Source organism: Equus przewalskii, chromosome 16 (assembly GCF_037783145.1).
Source record: "Equus przewalskii isolate Varuska chromosome 16, EquPr2, whole genome shotgun sequence".
NCBI lineage: Eukaryota > Metazoa > Chordata > Mammalia > Perissodactyla > Equidae > Equus > Equus przewalskii.
Window position 1 is genome coordinate 6,345,405 of NC_091846.1, and position 19,751 is coordinate 6,365,155.

Below are 19,751 nucleotides of genomic sequence, written 5' to 3' on the forward strand. Positions count from 1 at the left end.
GTAGCAAGCTGGGCAGGGCAGGTGTGGAGAAATGCATGTGTCGTGTCGCATTGGTGTGACTGCAGCAAGAGGAGAAGGGACGGGAGGCCGCTCTGCAGGAGGGAAAGCCTAGGGATCCTGTTCCCAGGAATTGGCCTCCGCTGCCCCATCGTGGGGCAGGGAGGGGTCTTTCTGAGCAGGAGTGCACCCAGTGTGGCAGCAGCATCAGGAACTGGAAGATTAAGCCATTCAAGCACAAGGACTGGCAGTGTTTGTGAAAGGGCATGCAGCTTCCCTCAGGCCACAGCTGATGGATGTGGTTCTGAGCACTGCATCTCCTAAAGGACGCCCAGAGAGCACCTGGGAGAGGCTGCAGGGACGAACATTTAATCCTGCCCTCAGGCACTGGGGAGCTTCTAGATGGGTTTCAGTGGGCAGAACAGAGGGCATTGGTGTGAAGTTATAAAGATGTAGGCTTCAACAGAATATAAAGAAAGCCTTATTTCAAACAGTGTTTCTTAACGAGCGGGGTTGCAAACTCCTGAGTTCGCTGTCCCTGAGCAGTGCTGGGCAGGGCGTGCAGGGATGTGGTAGAGGGGCCACAGGGGCGGGTCTGCCAGCCCCTGCACCTCTCACCTTTGCTGCCCTTCCAGCAAGTGCCTGAGAGTGTCCCCTTGCCTCCCTGGAGCCTGGCAGGGGATCCGACACACCTGACTTCCTGACGTCCTAACATTTAGATGGTGAGACAGCACTTATCTCTACATTAACCTTGCATGCTCTGTGCCTCTCAAAGGACAGTAATCAGTCTCTTGGTGTCACTTTGTTCCACATGCAAATTTTAAGTCTTTTCTTGTTAATTGCAGCTGGAACTAGTCCTCTCTCACAGCACTTTGCGTGTGTCTTTCTTGCCACTTAGTATTTTTGAACTTGCAGTGTGGTGACTTTCTGTATGTAGCATCGCCTTTGTCTGATTCATGGTTATATTTCTCACACATAACAGGAGGACAGTAAATGTTTGAATGGATCGATGAGTAGTTGATGTGGCCCAGATCTTTATCTGGGCTACTCGATTCTCTGGCCAGGGACTGTTAGCCCAGAGGGATGGGCCAGCCGTGGATCTCTGCAGAGTCATTTTATATCAGGAATTGACCCTTCTTTCTTCATATTTTACTGGGCAGTTATTGTTCATCAAGTGAAGGGGAAGAAAATACTGTTTTATGACATTTATATTTAAGTCTGTGATAAATAATTTTTAAATGAACAACTTAGTCAAAACTGGGGGAGTGTTTCTTCATCTTCACTCTCAGGATAATTAATGTGGCTTTGTTAATTACTAACTGAAAGCATACCTGGCTGAGGATGTGACACACGTAGGTGCTCATAGAACGCCAGCTGGCTGACATTTCCATCTTACTTACAGCAGTCCCCCTTCTGCTGCTTGTTGTATGTTTTTTTGTGTTTGTTTACCCTTCCCAGCCATGGGAACTGGAGCTCAGATAAGCACCCTGAAGAGGCCAAGGAGGCGAGCACAGAGATTGCTGTTTTCTCTTGTTCTTAGACATGCGCTTCTTACTGAAAATATTCATGTTGGGCCTTCTGATGAGAGAGTAGAGGCTGCACGTTCTGAAGTGTCTAACGCTCTTGTCAGTAGAGCTTTATATATGAATGGTTAGCAGCATTGATGCTGTGATCTCATGGAGAGAGAGGAGCTTACGGTTTGACTCTGGTTAAGAAGGTAGCACTGGGAAATGCAGTGGGGAAACATCTGAAACACGTGTGCGTGTTACACTCACTTCTCATTTCAGGAAAACTGGAATTTGGAAGCTTAAGAGAGGTGGCAAGGACCAAAATAGTAAACAAATCCTACTATAATCAGATTAGGATAATGTTGGCAGATTAACAATGAGTTGTTTAGATACAACCTGTTCTCAGGTTAAACATTTTCGTGTCACAGTTATTTATTTCCTATTGACTTTGGATGTTGTGGATATCTGAGATTAAAGGGCATATTACTAGGGGAAACTTTATTATCATTGACCTTTTAAAATGCTCTATAGAACAAAATTAGGTATTTCATGAGATAAATTCAGTCATTTCTCTCACCAGAGTACACAGGAATGTAAACTGAACTGCTTAGGAGGTGAATGCTCTGTAATATATTTGAAACTACCTGAACTCATCATAAAACTTTCTGGTCCTCTCTCCCTCCCCCCTTTCTTTCTTTTTTTAGAAAAAGTCATGTTTTACTAGATGGTTATTTATCCCAGCTTGATTGATTATCTTTGGTCTGTGATTACTCCCTAAATTATGGCTTGATATGGTTTCATAACATAGTTTTCTTTTCTTTTTTTTTTATACTGAATGGCATAAGGGGTTTTAATTAGTAGTAGTATTTTAAGAATTAGCCTGAGATCTGTAGACAACATAAATAGATTTTGATGCCACCATATTGAGAGCATTATTTGAAACCGGGATGACCAAGGATAGGTACTTCTCTAATGGGATTTTTAAAGGGAGGAGTCCTTAAAGATCACCCGGTTTGTTCCTCTGTTTGTTGATTTGTTCATTCATCTATTCGACAAATATTTGTGTCTCTGTATGTTTTTCATCTTGGTATTTCTTTTCTCAGATACTGTAGTAGCCCCTCAGCTCACCTCAAGCCTGAACCCTAAGAGCTGCCTTGTTCAGTACAGTAGCTACTAGCCACATGTTGCTATTCCAGTTAACATTAATAAAATGAAACAAAATTAAAGTTTGAGAGGGGCCAGTCCCGTGGCCCAGTGGTTAAGTTTGGTGCGCTCCACTTCAGCAGCCTAGGCATAGACCCTTCACATCAACACCTTTCATGTCAGCAGCTGTGCTGTGGTGGTGACCCACATACAGAATAGGGGAAGATTGGGCATGGATGTTAGCTCAGGGCGAATCTTCCTCAAGCAAAAAGAGGAAGATTGGCAACAGATGTTAGCTCGGAGCCAATCTTCCTCAGCAAAAATAAAATAAAATAAAAAATCAGTTCCTCAGTCATACTAGCCACATTTCAAGTGCTCATTTGAGTGCTCTATGTGGCTGGAGGCTGCCGTATTGGACAGTGTCCATCTATAAAACATGTCCATCATTGCAGGAGTTCAGCTAGACAGTGCTGCCTTACTGTTCCTTGTCTCCACCCTCTGAGACATCTCAGCATCCTGTCCACTTGTTCAGTCAACACCTACGTCTCAAGTTTGTTCCCTTTAGAAAATTCTCCCGTCTTATTTTAAGACATCATCATCTGTCATCTGAGTTAAGGCTCCAGTATTACCAGGGCTGTGAAGCCTTTCCTGCCACTTCCTCCCTCAAGTGTCGGCCACTCCATCCTTCTGCTCTCTTAATAGCGTGGATGCATCTTTATCACGCTGAATGCTAATTCCTTGTTTACTGGACTTTTCTGGTGGACCAAGAGGTTCTTAGGGATGCTGGGTTGCCCTTTGATTTTCCAGAATAGGGACACCCCCAGTGCCTGACACATTACCACAGTAAGTAAGTGTTTCTTGAGCAGATAGAGAAATGAGTGGGTGGTGGAGGAGGCTGCACTGTGTTGCGTTCTGAAGCCGAGGGACAACTTGGATGCCTGGAAGCTAGAAGAGAAGAGGGCGTTCATGGTGGAGGAGCCTCATAGACTCAAGCCAAGAGCCAGGAAATTACAGGGCAGCTGTGCTCCTAGACTCTAGCCGTAGAGGAGCATTTTCAGCACCACTCAGAGCTTCACCCTGGGACACAAACTGACTTTGAATTCTGGTCTTACATATAAACGTGTTTCCCTGTGCTTGATAATATGACACCTCTTAGTAGAGGTGCTGAGTTTCGCAGTTAATAACCTTAACCTGTAACTTCAAAAGAGTTAAAGATATGCTTTGCCCTGTAAACTTAGGCAACACACTCATAAAATCGAGTTAATTCTTCAAGACTGTTCTGGTTCCTGACTTACGTTAGACATTTTAGCAGCGTAGTAGGAAAGAAAAATGCATGTGTACACCTCAAAAAGGAGGCCGTCTAATGCAATAATTAAGAAGAGAGACTGGAGCCAGACAGACCCATCCTGATCCCGCCTCTTCCAAGCTGTGTCATCCTGGGCAGGTCACCTTCAGGTCCTCAGTTTGCTCATTTTTTTTTCTTTATTCTACATGAGGGTATTTTTTTAAGGTATGCTTTTTGGTGAGGAAGATTGGCCCTGAGCTAATAACATCTGTTGCCAATCTTCCTCCTTTTTTTTTTTCTCTCTGCCCAAAGCCCCAGTACATAGTTGTATATCCTAGTTGTAAGTCATTCTGGTTCTTCTGTGTGGGATCCCGCCATAGCATGGCGAACCCTGGGCCACTGAAGCAGAGCACATGAGCATAACCACTCGGCCACCGGGCAGGCCCCTCAATTTCCTCATTTTTAATGGAGATTTTGCCTGCCTCATGGAGATTAAGTTAAATGTATATGACATGTTAGCGCTATGCTTAATCCTAAGTAAAGCGTTCACAAAGTGATAGCTAATAACAAAATAATAGTTCCATACCCTTTCACAAAATGGGAAAATTCATAGTTGTGTTTCCCAAAGAAAGAGTTACTAACACGATTGCTAAACATTAGTGGTCTGTGTATCGGACCCTTTCCTTGCCCTTATGCACAGCTAGATATAACCATCTCTAAAGCAAAGTGTCTGTAGTGCTGGTTACTTTCAGAATAATGCAAATAAGATGATCTGGTAGAGGTAAAATTTGGCCTTGATAGTCTAAAATGCAGGAGTAAGTCTCAGTATTTGGAAATAGGTGATCATTTATGCAAATTACTTAGGAAAAACTCACTTTTCTCTTTTACTCTGCGTAATTGAGACCATGCTGTACAGCTGCTTCTAAGGAAGGGGGAGAAAATTGTGTGCTGCTTTTAAACAAGCAAACTGGTAGGAAGTGTATAAATTAGCGTATCATTAAATGATCTGTTTTTTCCGTCCTTTCAAAAGGATCGTGACAGTCTTCACTTTGTGGGTTGTCCTTGTCTCCCGGCCTATATGTGATTCATGCATGTCCAGGTAGTTTTCTGTAAAGTTGCTTTTCTTCCAAACAGAAGCTGCACACTTCTCCTTGCCCAGCCTCGCTCTTCCCTCCCTACCCTTCCTGACTTCCTCCCGAAGCTGTCGATACAACCCACCCCTCTTCTGGGTCCCATGCTCTTGCTTTCCTGCATCTGCCTTGTTGTATTATAATTATCTGCGCGTATTAGTCACCCTCACCAGCCTGTGAGTTCTTTCAGGAGCAGACATTTTCTTACTCATTTTTGTGTCTGCAGTGTTTAAAGGGGGCTGACTTAGACAATCTTGGTAAAGATTTGCTAAATGAATGAATGCTTATTCTCTAAATTTTTCTTGTATGTATTCTTCCATAGCTCTGTTTGAGTTGGAAGCTATATCATATATTTTAGTACCTCATAGCTCCAGCACATTGGTAAACCATATCAGATTGTTCTATAGGCTTCCTGTCAGTATCACTTATCCTGGAAACACTTTATAGGGTCAATTCAGCAGGTATTAAATCTTTGTTACTGTTTTATCCCCATATGTGCTGTTAAAATATTTATAAAGTGATCAAGATATTTATCAAATTTAAATATTTTTGTGTGAAAAATTAATACAAATGCTCCTATCTGATAGAGTTCTTGTGTGAGTGATCAGTATTCGCTTCACTGTGGGCAGTCTCAGAACCTAGAATGTATGTGTTGTTGAGTAAATGCATTGAGTGGTTCAGTTGAATATACCTATAATATGCTTGGCTTTTTCTGCCCTTTGGTTGTTATTTACTGTGACTCCTTGAAGTTAATTTCAGAGCTTATTCCAGGATAGGGAGTTGGAAATACACAGGAATTTCATATACCTTATTAGCTCCTTGCTTAAACTAATTAAAAAAGATCGAGTTCAGGGATTAGAGCTGCCTTGATGAAGTTGTTGAAATGTGAAATCTGAATTTAAGACTTTGTTGAAGACTTGAAAGCATTTTACTTACTGATAGTTAACTTTGTTTGTTTGCTTTAGTTTTAATTTTGATTGCTGTTGCTACTGATGCTGAGCCAAAGTGGTGATGCTGCCCGAGGGGAATTTCTGCAACCCATGAGTCAACAGTTCCACGGTAAGAGTGTGTGCCTTTTACTCTAAAGCCATTTAATTTCTATAACATGATAGTTTAGAATTTTAATTTGAATCAGAATAGTATAAAATATTTTAGTATTTCAAAATATTAAATGCTAATATATTTTAATTATAGCAGATAATACTCTAGAGCTTTAGATCCTAATCAACAGTTGAAGAATTTGAAAGAAAAAAATGTAATTTGATATATTCATTTCATATTAATTTAAGTGTGAAAAACAAATATGGCTGTATAGTTTATGACTTATTAAACTGGGGTCTCATTTTCCTCCTTATGTAATTTTCCCATTTACTTTTTATTTCCTGGGGTTTATCCAGTACTTTATTACCTGAATCTTGTTAATAATGAATGGGCATGCGAAGTCAGGATGACAAAACTTAAACATAGTTGGGTTTTACTCTAACTTGCTCTGAACTGAGGTGGTGGTGATTCCAACAGTAGCTAAAATGAGGTTTTGAATTATTTATGGTTGTAAATTATCCATATTGCTCTATCTTTGAGGGCTAATTCAAGAGCAATGAGACATAGCCAACTAGAAGGCAAGTTATTCCTTTGAGCCTCACTTTCCTCATGTGCAAAAGGCTGTCATTCATTTGTCTTGCCTGTTTTATAGAGTTGTAAAAATAAAATGAGATGCTTTATGTGGAATTGTCCTTTTTTTTGGAAGAGTAGGGGGAGAGAATAACAAAAGTCTTTTGGTTTTGAGATGGTATTGAGAGAGAACATATTGTTCTTAATATCCTTTAGAGAAAAAGATGCTGAAGACTTATTCTCTGAGTTTATCTCACCTTGACCTTGGGCATATCATTACATTAATTTACTATCAGAAAATTGGATTTGATTCCCATACTTAGACTTTATGGGTAAATTTTTATGAATATATCTGTATTATTTGACCACAATGGGATTAAGCTAGAAATCAATATCAGGTATCTGGGAAATCTCCAAATATTTTTAAGTTAAATATCACATTCTAAAAATCCCATGGATCAAAGAAGAAGTCACAAGAGAAATTAGAAAACATTTTGAATTGAATGAAAATGAAAAGACAACATATCAAAATTTATGGCATGTGCCTAAGGCAGTACTTCAAGGGGAAATTTACAGTGTTAAATGCTTCTATTAGAGAACAAAAGTTTTGAAACAATAATCTAAATTTTCACCTTAGGAAATTAGAAGCCAAAGAGCAAATTAAACCCAGAATAAGCAGAAGAAGGAAACGATAAAGAGCTGAAATCAATGAACTATAAAACAGAAAAACAATAGAAAAAAATCACTGAAGCCAAAAGCTAGTTCTTTAAGAGAGCAATTAAATTGATAAGCCTGTAGTCACAATAATCAGGGAAAAAAAAGAAATAGACATATTTCTAATATCAGAAAAGAAAGAAAGATCATTAGTACAGATCCTACAGATAGTAGAAAGATAGGGAATATTATGAGCAGCTTATACATTTGATAACTTAGGTAAATGGACAAATTCCATCAAAGACAGAAGCTACCAAACCTCACTGAAGAAGAAATGGATAACCTGAATAGCTCTTTATTAAGGAAATTGAATTTATAGTTAAAAACCCTCTCCAAAAGAAAACTCTGAGCCCCAAAGGACTTACTGGTAAATTCAACCTACCTATTAAGAAAGAAATAATACTAATAATTATATACCAACTCTTCAGAAAATAGAAAGAAGGGAACACTGTTTTATGAGGCTGGTATTAGTCTGATACAAAAACCAAAGATATTACTCAACAAAATATTAAGGAATTGAGTGTAGTTTATATAAAGAGGATAATGCATCATGCCCAGGTGCCATTTATTCCTGAAATGCAGGGTTGGTTCAACATTTAAAATCAATCAGTATAGTTTGCAGTATCAACAAACAAAATAGCAAAAATTTAAAAACCCATATGATCATCTCAATAGATATAGAAAAAGCATTTAACAATATTCATTCATCTATTCATGATAAAAGATCAGGAAAATAGAAGGGAACTCGCAGAAATGTAGGAATGGAAGGGAGCTTCCTCAACTTGATAAAAGGTATCCATGGAAAACCTGCAGCTAATGCAAACTATAATTATTGGTGAAAGCCTAAATGCATTTGTCTGATGTTAGGAACAAAGCAAGGATGGTCACTCACCAATCCTATTCAGAATTGCCCTAGTTGGTGCAGTAAAGCAGGACAAAGAAATAAAAGGCATTTAGACAGGGAAAGAAGAAAAGTCAAATTCAGGATTCCCATAGCCAGGAACCTGAGAAATGTAGATTTTAGCCTTCTAGCCTCTGTGATCTAGGGCAGAGGACAGAAGGAGATAGGCATAGATGTTGAATGCCAGTAGACAGTATCTACCTCATTTTGGTTTCTGTGGTTATGATCTGAAAATCATAAAAGCAAGGCAACATTTAAACTTGGGGTTTTAAAATACTGTTTTCTTTAACATGAAAAGTTCAAAGTCAGCATAATCTGTTGAGAGAGTCTTATTTCAGTGTTTTCTTCTTTCTGCTAACATAACTGGAAAGCTGTATGTAGCACTTAAAAGTTATGCGTTGGTTTAAACTACATTTAATAGCTCTAGTTGTTTAATTTAAAGAAAAAGGCTGTCTGAAACAATGTTAGGATGTCCTCTTGAATTCTAAGAGGGCAAAAAAAAAATTATTTGTTAAATCTGTTGTAACTATCATTTAGCTTTGAAAGAGTTAAAATTTTTTATGTTTGCTGTCTCCATCTTAGAATACATTGACACGTTTTGTAGAATAATATAAACACATATTATGCCTGTAGATTTCTGCTAAGTAATTTCCAAGTACTAGCTTATTTTTATGATAGTTGGCAGTATAAAACTGAGGAAATCTTGAGTCTTGGTTCCAATTGCCTGGGGTAGTTATGTGACAAGACAGTGTCTCTGAATGTTTTTACTGGAATTGTTTCTAAGTCTCTTGCAGTGAAATAGTTTTTCAGCCTAAGTAGAATGCTTACAAAGTTAAACAAATATGTAATTCAATAATTGTGTGCATTTCTACTTTAATTACATGTTATTGGCCATATCACTTGATGCTGAGAACTCGGTGCATGGCAGAGTGGTATAGCAGAGGGAGAGTGAGTTTAGGAGTTAATGGAAAATCTTGAATTCAAATGCTAAAAACATACAGGCTTAAGCTTTTGAACAAAATCCACTTAAATCCTTGATCCTCATTTCCCTCATCTGTAAAAGGAGGATAATAATCTTGATGAGCTGTTGAAAACATTAAAAATAATACTCAGAGCATCCAGCAGACAGTGGGCACTCAAGTGACGCTAATATCAGATCTTAGTTGCAGAAACATTGTAAGACTTTGGCATCTGACAGGACTGGTTTTGAATTTAAGTTCTTATACTTAGTAATTTTGTCAGTTTGGATAAATTGCTTTTTAAGCTCTAGTTTCTTTATCTGTTAAGTGGGGGCAATACAAATCTAGAAAGTTGTAGTGGGACATAAATGACATAATACATATAAAAGTGGTAATTTCATATGGTTCACCTTGATATTTCAGGGTGTGGTGACTTTTCTTCATACACTTGGCAAATCATCTAATTTTGTAGCTTATAGTTTGTTTCCTCTAGGAACTTAAATTTATTTTTAATGCATTTTGCATTTTCTTTGTTAACTTGTTTGGTGAATGTCATTCTTAAATAATTGATGCGACAGAGTAGAGTAGAAAAAAATACGTGATATATCTTTCTTAACAAAAAGAGGAGATAGTAACTAATTTTTGAGAAGACTTTTAATTTATGGTTAACTAGATAATTAGAAACAAAAACTAGAGCTTTTAAGAATTAAACTTTGAGGCAGGTAGATTCTGAGTACCTGAAAATTCTTGGTGAATTTTTCAGATTCTTTGAGATCAGTGTTTTTCAAAGTCACATCTTCCCAGCAAGTGTTACATTACTTTTGATGGTTTTAGCTCCTGAGTGTTTGTTCATGTATTTTATATTATAATAGTAATGCAACATTGGCTTAATTTAATCTTGTGTTTGTAAAATGTTTGTAGATCGTATGTTTATTGTACCTTGAATAAGGAGCTAACAATTTTAGTTTTATTTAAAAGGGCATTAATTTAACAAATATTGAATGTGGGTTATAAATAAGAGTAATAATATTGCAGTTAACAGCTTATGAGCTTTTCATATTCATCACAATGTGATTACAGGCTGACTGGTGCTGATAAATGGCTTCCTCCTCTTCCTATCCAATTAAAGTGAAAAAGGAGGCAGTTAAAGTTTTTTTGACTTGGCAAGTAAGCATCCTGAGCCAATAACAAACTGACTAACAAGGGATCATTTCTTCCTGGAGAGGGGGCAAGACCCTGGAAGAGAAGCAGCCCTAATGAAAGAGAATACCAACCAAATATGCTAACATAAAGTATATGGCGGCGTAGGCAGACTCTGAACTCACCTTCTCCTACGATCAAAAGCAGGTTACAACTATTCTTGGAAAAATTACCTTGGAGAGAGAACTGAAAACTGGATAAAAAGAACTCCACAAGGGACAGTCCTGACTGAGGCAAAAGAGGCAGGAATTCCTTCTGGAGAGAAAAAACCCACCTTCATGAGCAGTGGAGCTTCACAGCCGGCCAGCGGGGAGGCACCCTAAGGTATGCAGCTTTCCGTAGAGGAGTGGGGACCTGAGCCGGGCTCATGTTACCGCTATAAGCATCCTTCAGACTCAGCACAACTGAGATAAGTGTCCTGCTATCTGGCTTCACTGGCTACTAACTACAGTGGGAAATACCCCCAGAAAAGCTGTTGACTTAAGCAGAATAAAGCCAGCTCTTAAAGGGCTCATGCACAAATTCACCTGTCTCAGAGAGCAACCTAAAATCACCAGAAAGAAGGCTTTACAGTCCTTTGGTGAAAAGAGATTCACCTGGTAGGCTCTGAGTGCATCTCAGTGAGAGGTGAGACCTCTCCAGAGTCTGAGACGTTGGTGGCGACCATTGTTGTGACCTAGTACAGGCCTGCTCACACAGACACTGGTAGATACCGTTTAAGTTCTTCCCCTGCTGCTACCCCAGGATCTGCCATATCCACTAGAGCACAGATTTAATGCAGGTCAGCCAGGGTGGCAGTGCATGCTAGGGACTGACCTCACCCACCAGCAAGCCCTCAGGCTACTGGTTGTCCTGCAGAGACTGGGTGCCTTGATCCCCTACAGGCAGGTGAGTATGTCTGCCTCTGTGGGGCAGGGCCAGTGTGAGGACCAGGTGAACTGTAGGGTGCATTGGTGGAGAGGAGGGGGCCTCTGCAATGGGGGGATTGGGTATGCTCCAGGGGGTTGGAAAGTGTGCATGGGCCAGGACTATGTTGACAAACTGTGTGGACCTGTGGGAGGTGGGGTTTACCAGTGGCAGAAGACCTGTGCTTCACAAACAGCCACAAAGGGGATCAGCCCCGCCTCCCAAAGCCTGAAACAATTGGGTGCTCCCGTGCCTAGGGCCAGCCCCACTCAGCTGCAATCCTGAGAGAGCTAATGACAACCTTGCAGGCCTAAGGCCTACAGCAACTGTAAGCCCCTGAGCCTGGCAACCAGGTACACTGGGCAACCTACTCATTTAACGGGAAAACTGCAACAGGAGTGTGCTATTAGACCTTGTAGCCAATGGTGCTGGGGATCCCGAACCCTATTTACAAACAACTGGCCAGAGAAGCAAAGACTAGACTCCCTGGGTACCTGCATTAAGAGCAACCCTGCCACAGAAGAAGGACACAAGCAACCCACACAGGGCTCACCCATGGAACATTTGGACTGGTGATGAGAGGGAAGCATGTTGCTGGGCCTCAAAAGGTGTCTCTTACATAAGGCCACTTCTCCAAGAACAGGAGACATAGCTGACTCATCTAATACATAGATATAAGCACAGAGAAAGAGGCATAATGAGGAGGCAAAAGAGATACGTTCCAAGCAAGGGAACAGGACAAAACCCCAGAAAAACAACTAAATGAAGCAGAAATAAGAAATCTACCTGGGGGCTGACCTCGTGGCTGAGTGGTTAAGTTTGCGTACTCCGCTGCAGGTGGCCCAGTGTTTCATTGGTTCGAATCCTGGGCGCGGACATGGCACTGCTCATCAAACCATGCTGAGGCAGCGTCCCACATACCACAACTAGAAGGACCCACAACGAAGAATATACAACTGTGTACCGGGGGCTTTGGGGAGAAAAAGGAAAAAATAAAATCTTTAAAATAAAAAAAAAAAGAAATCTACATGACAGAGAATTCAAGCAAAATCTCATGAGGATGCTCGCTGATATTGGGAGAAGACTGGATGAACACAGTGAAACCATCAACGAAGAATTGGTAAATATGAAAAGGAACCAGTCAGAAATGAAGAAAACAATACTGGAAATGAGAAGTTCACTAGAGGGACTCAATAGCAGGGTAGATGATACAGAAGAAGGAATCAGCTAGCTGGATGAAAGACTAGAAGAAATCACCCAAGCTGAACAGGTAAAAGAAAAAAGAATTAAAGAGAATAAGAACAGTCTAAGAGAAATCTGGAACATCATCAAACACACTAACATTTGTATTATAGGTGTCCCAGAAGGAGAAGAGAGAGACAAAGGGGCAGAGAATCTATTTGAAGAAGTAGTAGCTGAAAACTTTTCTGACCTAAGGAAGGAAACAGACATCCAGGTACAGGAAACACAGAGAGCACCAAACAAGATAAACCCAAGGAGGCCCACACCAGACAATTATAATTAAAGTGTCCAGAATTAAAGAGAGAATCCTAAACACTGCAGGAGAAAGGCAACAAGTGACATACAAAGGAAAGCCTATGAGGCTATCAGCCGACTTCTTAGCCAAAATCCGACAAGCTAGAAGAGAGTGGCATGACTTATTTAAAGTGCTGAAAGGAAAAAGCCTACAGCAAAGAATAGTCTATTCAACAAGGTTATCATTCAGAATGGAAGAAGAGAGAAATAATTTCCCAGACAAGCAAAAATTAAAGGAGTTTATCACCAAGAAATCAGTTCTGCAAGAAATGCTGAAGGGACTTATTTAAGTTGGAAAGAGAAGACCACAAATAGGGATAAGAAAATGATTTTTTTTAAAAAAACCCACTTGTAAACACAAAAATACAGTAAAGATAGATCAACCACCTATGAAGATAATATGAAGGTTAAAAGACAAAAGTATTAAAGTTACCCATTTCAATGATAGGAAGATGATGGATACACACACAAAATAAGAGATTAGATAAGATTTCAAAAACATAAAATGTTAGGGGAGGGAAGTAAAAGACCAGAGCTTTTAGGAAGAGGTCAAAGTAAAGACTACCAGTTCAATATAGATTGCTGTATAAGTAGAATATTGTATAGGAACCTCATGGTAATCACAAACCAGAAACTTATAATCAATAAACAAATAAGTAAGAGGAAAGTAATCAAGCATATCACTAAAGAAAGCCATCAAACGACAAGGGTGGAGAGCAAGAGAAGAACAAAGGAACAGAGAAGAACTACTAAAACATCCATAAAAAAGGTAACAAAATGGCAATAAATGCATATTTATCAATAGCTACGTTAAATGTTAGTGGACTAAATGCTGCAATCAGAAGGCACATGGTGGCCAATTGGATAAAAAAACAAGACCCTTATATATGCTGCATACAAGAGACACATTTCAGACCTAAAGACACTCACAAACTGAAAGTGAAACGATGGAAAAAGATAGACCATGCAAATGGCAATGAAAAGAAAGCTGTGGTAGCAATACTTACATCAGACAAAGTAGACTTTAAAACGAAAACTGTAACAAGAGACAAAGACGGGCACTACATAATGATAAAGAGAGCAATCCAACAAGAGGATATAACACTTTTAAATATCTATGCATACAGTACAGAACCACCTAAATATATAAAGCAATTATTAACAGACATAAAAGGAGAAATAGTAATACAATAATAGTAGGGGACTTTAATACTCCACTGAAACCAATGGATAGATCATCCAAACAGAAGACCAATAAGGAAACATTGGCCCTAAATGACACATTAGACCAGATGGACTTAGTAGATACATATAGAACATTCTATCCAAAACCACAGAATACACATTCTTTTCAAATGCACATGGAACATCCTCTAGAATAGGTCACATAGTAGGCCACAAAACAAGTCTCAATAAATTTAAGAAGATTGAAATAATACTAAGTATCTTTTCTGACCACAAAGGTATGAAACTAGAAATCAACGACAGAAAGAAAACCAGAAAACCCACAAAAATGTGGAGATTAAATGTAATGCTAGTGAACAACGATTGGATCAATGAAGAAATCAAAGGGAAAATTAAAAAGTACCTGGAGACAAATGAAAATGAAAGTACAGCACACCAAAATCTATGCAAGACAGCAAAAGTGGTTCTAAGAGGGAAGTTTATAACAATTCAGGCCTACCTCAACAAACAAGAAAAATTCCAAATAAATAATCTAAGTGCACCTAAAGGAACTGGAAAAAGAAGAATAAACAAAGCCCAAAATCAGCAGAAGGAAGGAAATAATAAAAATCAGAGGAGAAATAAATAAAATGGAGACTAAAAAAATATACAAAAAATCAGTGAAATCAAGAGCTAGTTCTTTGAAAAGATAAACAAAATTGACAAACCTTTAGCTAGACTCACCAAGAAAGAAAGAGAGAAGGCTCAAATAAATAAAATCAGAAATGAAAGAGGAGAAATTACAACAGACACCTCAGAAATACAAAAGATTATAGGAGAATACTATGAAAAGCTATACGCCAACAAATTGGATAATCTAGAAGAAATGGATAAATTCTTAGAAACATACAACCTTCCAAAACTGAATCAAGATGAAGTAGAGAATTTGAATAGACCAGTCACCGGTAAGGAGATCGAAACACTAATCAAAAACCTCCCCAAAAATAAAAGTTCAGGACCAGATGGCCTTCCTCGTGAATTCTACCAAATATTCAAAGAAGGCTTAATCCCTATCCTTCTGAAACACTTCCAAAAAATTGAAGAGGAGGGGAAGCTTCCTAACTCATTCTATGAAGCCAACGTTATCCTGATACCAAATCAGACAAGAATAACACAAAAAAAGAAAATTACAGGCCAATATCATTTATGAACATCGATGCAAAAATCCTCGACAAAATACTAGCAAATCAAATACAACAATACATTAAAAAGATCATACATCATGATCAAGTAGGACTTATTCCAGGGATGCAGGGATGCTTCAACATCCACAAATCAATCAACGTGATGCACCACATTAACAAAATGAAGAAGAAAAATCACATGATCATCTTAATAGATGCAGAGAAAGCATTTAACAAGACACAGCATCCATTTATGATGAAAACTCTAAATAAAGTGGGTACAGAAGGAAAATACCTCAACATAATAAAAGCCACATATGACAAACCTACAGCTAATATCACTCTCAATGGAGAAAAACTGAAAGCTATCCCTCTAAGAACAGAAACCAGACAAGGATGCCCACTTTCACCACTCTTATTTAACATCGTGTTGGAAGTCCTAGCCAGAGCAACCAGGCAAGTACAAGAAATAAAAGGGATCTAAATTGGAAAAGAAGAGAAACTGTCACTGTTTGCAGATGACATGACTTTATATATAGAAAACCCTAAAGAATCTAAAAAACTTGTAGAAATAATAAATGAATACAGTCAGGTTACAAGATACAAAATCAGCATGCAAAAACCAGTTGCGTTTCTGTACACTAACTATGAAGTAGAAGTAAGAATACAATCCCATTTACAATTGCAACAAAAAGAATAAAATACCTAGGAATAAACTTAACCAAAGAGGTGAAAGATCTGTACACCAAAAACTATAAAATACTGTTGAAAGAAATTGAAGAAGACACAAAGACATGGAAAGATATTCCGTGCTTCTGGATTGGAAGAATTAGCATAGTTAAAATGTCCATACTTCCTAAAGCAATGTGTAGATTCAATGTAATCCCTATCAAAGTTCCAACAACATTTTTCACAGAAATAGAACAAAGAATCATAAAATTTATATGGAACAGGAAAAGTCCCCGAATAGCCAAAGGAATCCTGAGGAAAAAGAACAAAGCTGGAGGTATCACACTCCCTGATTTTGGAATAAAGCTATAATAATGAAATCAGTATGGTGCTGGCACAAAAAACACACACGCAGATCAATGGAACAGAATCGAGAACCCAGAAATAAACCCACACATCTATACAAGGGAAGCAAGAGCATACAACGGAGAAAGGAGAGTATTTTCAATAAATGGTGTTGGGAAAACCGGACAGCCACATGCAAAAGATTGAAAGTAGAATGTTATCTTATACCATGCACAAAAATCAGCTCAAAATGGATTAAAGGGTTGAGTGTAAGACCTGAAACCATAAAACTTCTGGAAGAAAACATAGTATGCTCTTTAACATCGGTCTTAGCAGCATTTTTTCAAGTACCATGTCTGACCAGGCAAGGGAAACAATAGAAAAAATAAACAAATGGGACTACTTCAAACTAAAAACTTCTGCACAGCAAAGGAACCATCAACAAAACGAAAAGACAACCTAACAATTGGGAGAAGAAAGTTGCAAACCATATATCAGTTAAGGGGTTAATATCCAAAATATACAAAGAACTCATACATCTCAACAACAAAAAAAACCAACAATCTAATTAAAAAATGAGCAAAAGATCTGAACAGAGATTTTTTCAAAGACGATATACGGATGGCCAACAAGCACATGAAAAAATGTTCAACATCATTAACTATCAGGGAAACGGAAATCAAAACTACAATGAGGTATAACCTCACTCCAGTCAGAAGAGCTGTAATTAATAAGACAGGAAACTAAAAGTGTTGGAGAGGATGTGGAGAGAAGGGAACTCCATACACTGCTGGTGGGAGTGCAAACTGGTGCAGCTCCTATGGAAAACAGTATGGAGATTCCTCAGAAAATTAAGAATAGACCTCTCATGTGATCCAGCTATTCCACTGCTGGGTATTTATCCAAAGAACTTGAAAACACAAAGGCATAAAGATACTTGCATCCCTATGTTCATTGCAGGATTATTCACAAGAGCCAAGACTTGGAAGCAACCTAGGTGCCCATCAAGGGAAGAATGGATAAAGAAGATGTGGTATATATACACAAGGGCATACTACTTAACCATAAGAAATCATGAAATCTGGCCACTTGTGACAACATGGATGGACCTTGAGGATATTATGTTAAGTGAAATAAGTCAGAGGGAGAAAGTCAAATACCGAATGATCTCACTCATAAGTAGAAGAGAAAAACAGTGACAAACACACACATAGCAAGAGAGATTGGATTGGTCATTACCAGAGGGGAAGGGCGGAAGGGTGGAGGGTGAAAGAGGTGCTTAGGCACATGTGTGTTGTGATGGATTGTAATTAGTCTTTGGGTGGTGAACATGATGTAATCTACGCAGAATTTGGAATATATTACGATATACACCTGAAAGCTATATAATGTTATAATCCAATCTTACTGCAATAAAAAAATGAAAATAAAAAATAAAATGATGAAATATCTTCTATAAACGAAATCTTGGAAATGTAGACCAACTTCTTCCTTTTACAGTCAGTTGACCTCACAGCAGGTGGTTACGTGCTTAGTTCCATAGTGGGAGGGGTGGTGAGAAGGAGAGAGACTAGAAGCATGGAAGTCAAGGATTATTTGGATATTGAGGCAGACAGTTTTTGCTACCTGGGCTGCTTTTATGTACCGATAAGACAGAGAAGTGAAGGAGCCTTGGCTTCTTGGTATATTTTCAAGTGAAGGAGCCTTGGCTTCTTGGTATATTTTCAAATAGGACTTGTAGGAGGAATGTTTACAAATGAGAGTGTGGTAGGCAGAGCACTAGCAGAAGTCAGAAATTGAGATTCTAGTGTCTTCTCGTCCTTGGCAGATCTCCGCGATCCAGGAGATATTGCTTCTGTTTGTCTCAATCTCTGGTTGTAAAATGAAGAAGTTGGTCTAGATCTCCCAGGTTCCATTTATCCAAAGAAAGTTTATTACTTTATCAAATAGCTGATTTTGTCTGACTAGTCAAAACAGGGAAGGAAAATAGTTCTTAGTAAAATCATCTGTGAGGTTCTTAGATTAGTAACATGCATCAGAATAAATTTTTATGCATGACAAAGGAATATAAAACAAATGGAGCCTCAAATATAAAATGTATTCTGAAGTCCCAGATATACTGAGTATCTGGTCATATGCTCAGCAGACCCATCTAGGGACTCGGAAATAAAATAGGAATATATGTAAAAAATATTTTCCATCTAGTAGGGACTCAGTAATTTATTTAAAATTTAAAAAATCCAAACTAAAGAAGGAGATAACAGAGCATAAAAGTCAATATAGATAAGTAGAAATAAATGGTGGAAGGTTCTACAACAAGTTTTTTCAAGCCTCTCTCACCCTCACTCATGACACCCAGAAGAGAAGGACAGGGGTAAGAGAAAGGATTTTTTTTTTAACAGGCTCCCCATGTTGCTTTTCCATGTTCTCCTTCATGAGCAATTGTTTTTCTCCACCCTTACTGGCTTTGAGGTTTCTTTGCACAGCAGAGAAACGACAAGACAGGAGCCAATGGTGGAAACCTTGGTGGAGGGAAGTCACAACCTAGCTGTCTTCTCTCCACCTTTTCCATTAAAACCAGAGGTCAGTTTCCACCTGGAGTGTCTTAAGGTGCCATTTTGTAGCCCACAGAAGACAAATGATCACTTCTTGCCTCTGATATGTCCTCCAAAAATAGGTACTTGGCAGAGGTTTCAGATATATCATCATGTAGACATAAATCTGCTTTGTTTCTTGGGATACTTACTATTTACTTGTTGAGGCTCTTCAGCAAAGACCAGAAAACTTTTTAAAACTAATGGCATGCTACTTGAATAAGAACACCGTTCTTCCACCCGCTGGTGTTTGTGGGGGAGCCTCCCCATGCCAGGCGCGGTGCCGTGGGAGTGCCGCACAGTGTGTCCCCACCCTGTGGAGTCTTTCTGGTTGTTTTAATTTCCAGGTATGAGAAATACCTTTAAGATAGTGCTGGTCACACTGGATTGTAACTTTATTTATATGTCTGTCTCCCTCATGAAACCATTAATTCCTTGAGGAAAGGGATTTTGTTTTATTTTTGTCTGTTTATTCTTTGTATTCCATAGGCTAAAGCATAATAAAAACGCACTAGCTGTGTGGAGAGCAGGTGAATCCGGTGTGGGTGTTTCTGAAAGGCAGCAGAAGGTCTAACTGAGAGGAAATGGAGCACATCAGAGCTGGAGGGAAGCTGAGGGGGTGCATCTGCTTTCCACAAGAAGAAACTGAGGCCCGCTGTGATTAAGAAGCTTGCACAGGGCCATGCAGTGTTCGAGGCAGTGCTGGCACTGGCACGCAGGTCCCCCAGTTCCTAATCCAGTGTTGTGTCACTGTGCCCTCCTGTCTCATCATGCAGAAACATACAGACCATGTTCTGAGTAGAAAACGTAAACTTTGATCCCAGTGAAACACTGTTGATTACGTCTCATGCCGTCTTTCCCCCTTCACCCCCTGCTCCATCACAACTTTCCTTTAAAGCTTAATT

At 39.0% G+C, this 19,751-nt stretch overlaps 1 protein-coding gene across 25 annotated transcripts in view; it reads left to right on the plus strand.

Annotated features, from left to right (window-relative positions):
- Nucleotides 1–19,751, plus strand: part of WASF3 (WASP family member 3) — a 122,049-nt gene that overhangs the window by 46,270 nt on the left and 56,028 nt on the right. For 10 of the 25 annotated variants that reach the window (XM_070578685.1, XM_070578698.1, XM_070578686.1 and 7 more), the window contains one exon: nt 6,029–6,122. The gene's annotated coding sequence lies outside the window, so the exon portion shown is untranslated. Of the gene's footprint in view, nt 1–4,967; nt 5,033–6,028; nt 6,123–10,328; nt 10,773–19,751 lie in introns of those variants that run through there. The other 15 variants (XM_070578692.1, XM_070578705.1, XM_070578694.1 and 12 more) reach the window with 6 other exon arrangements.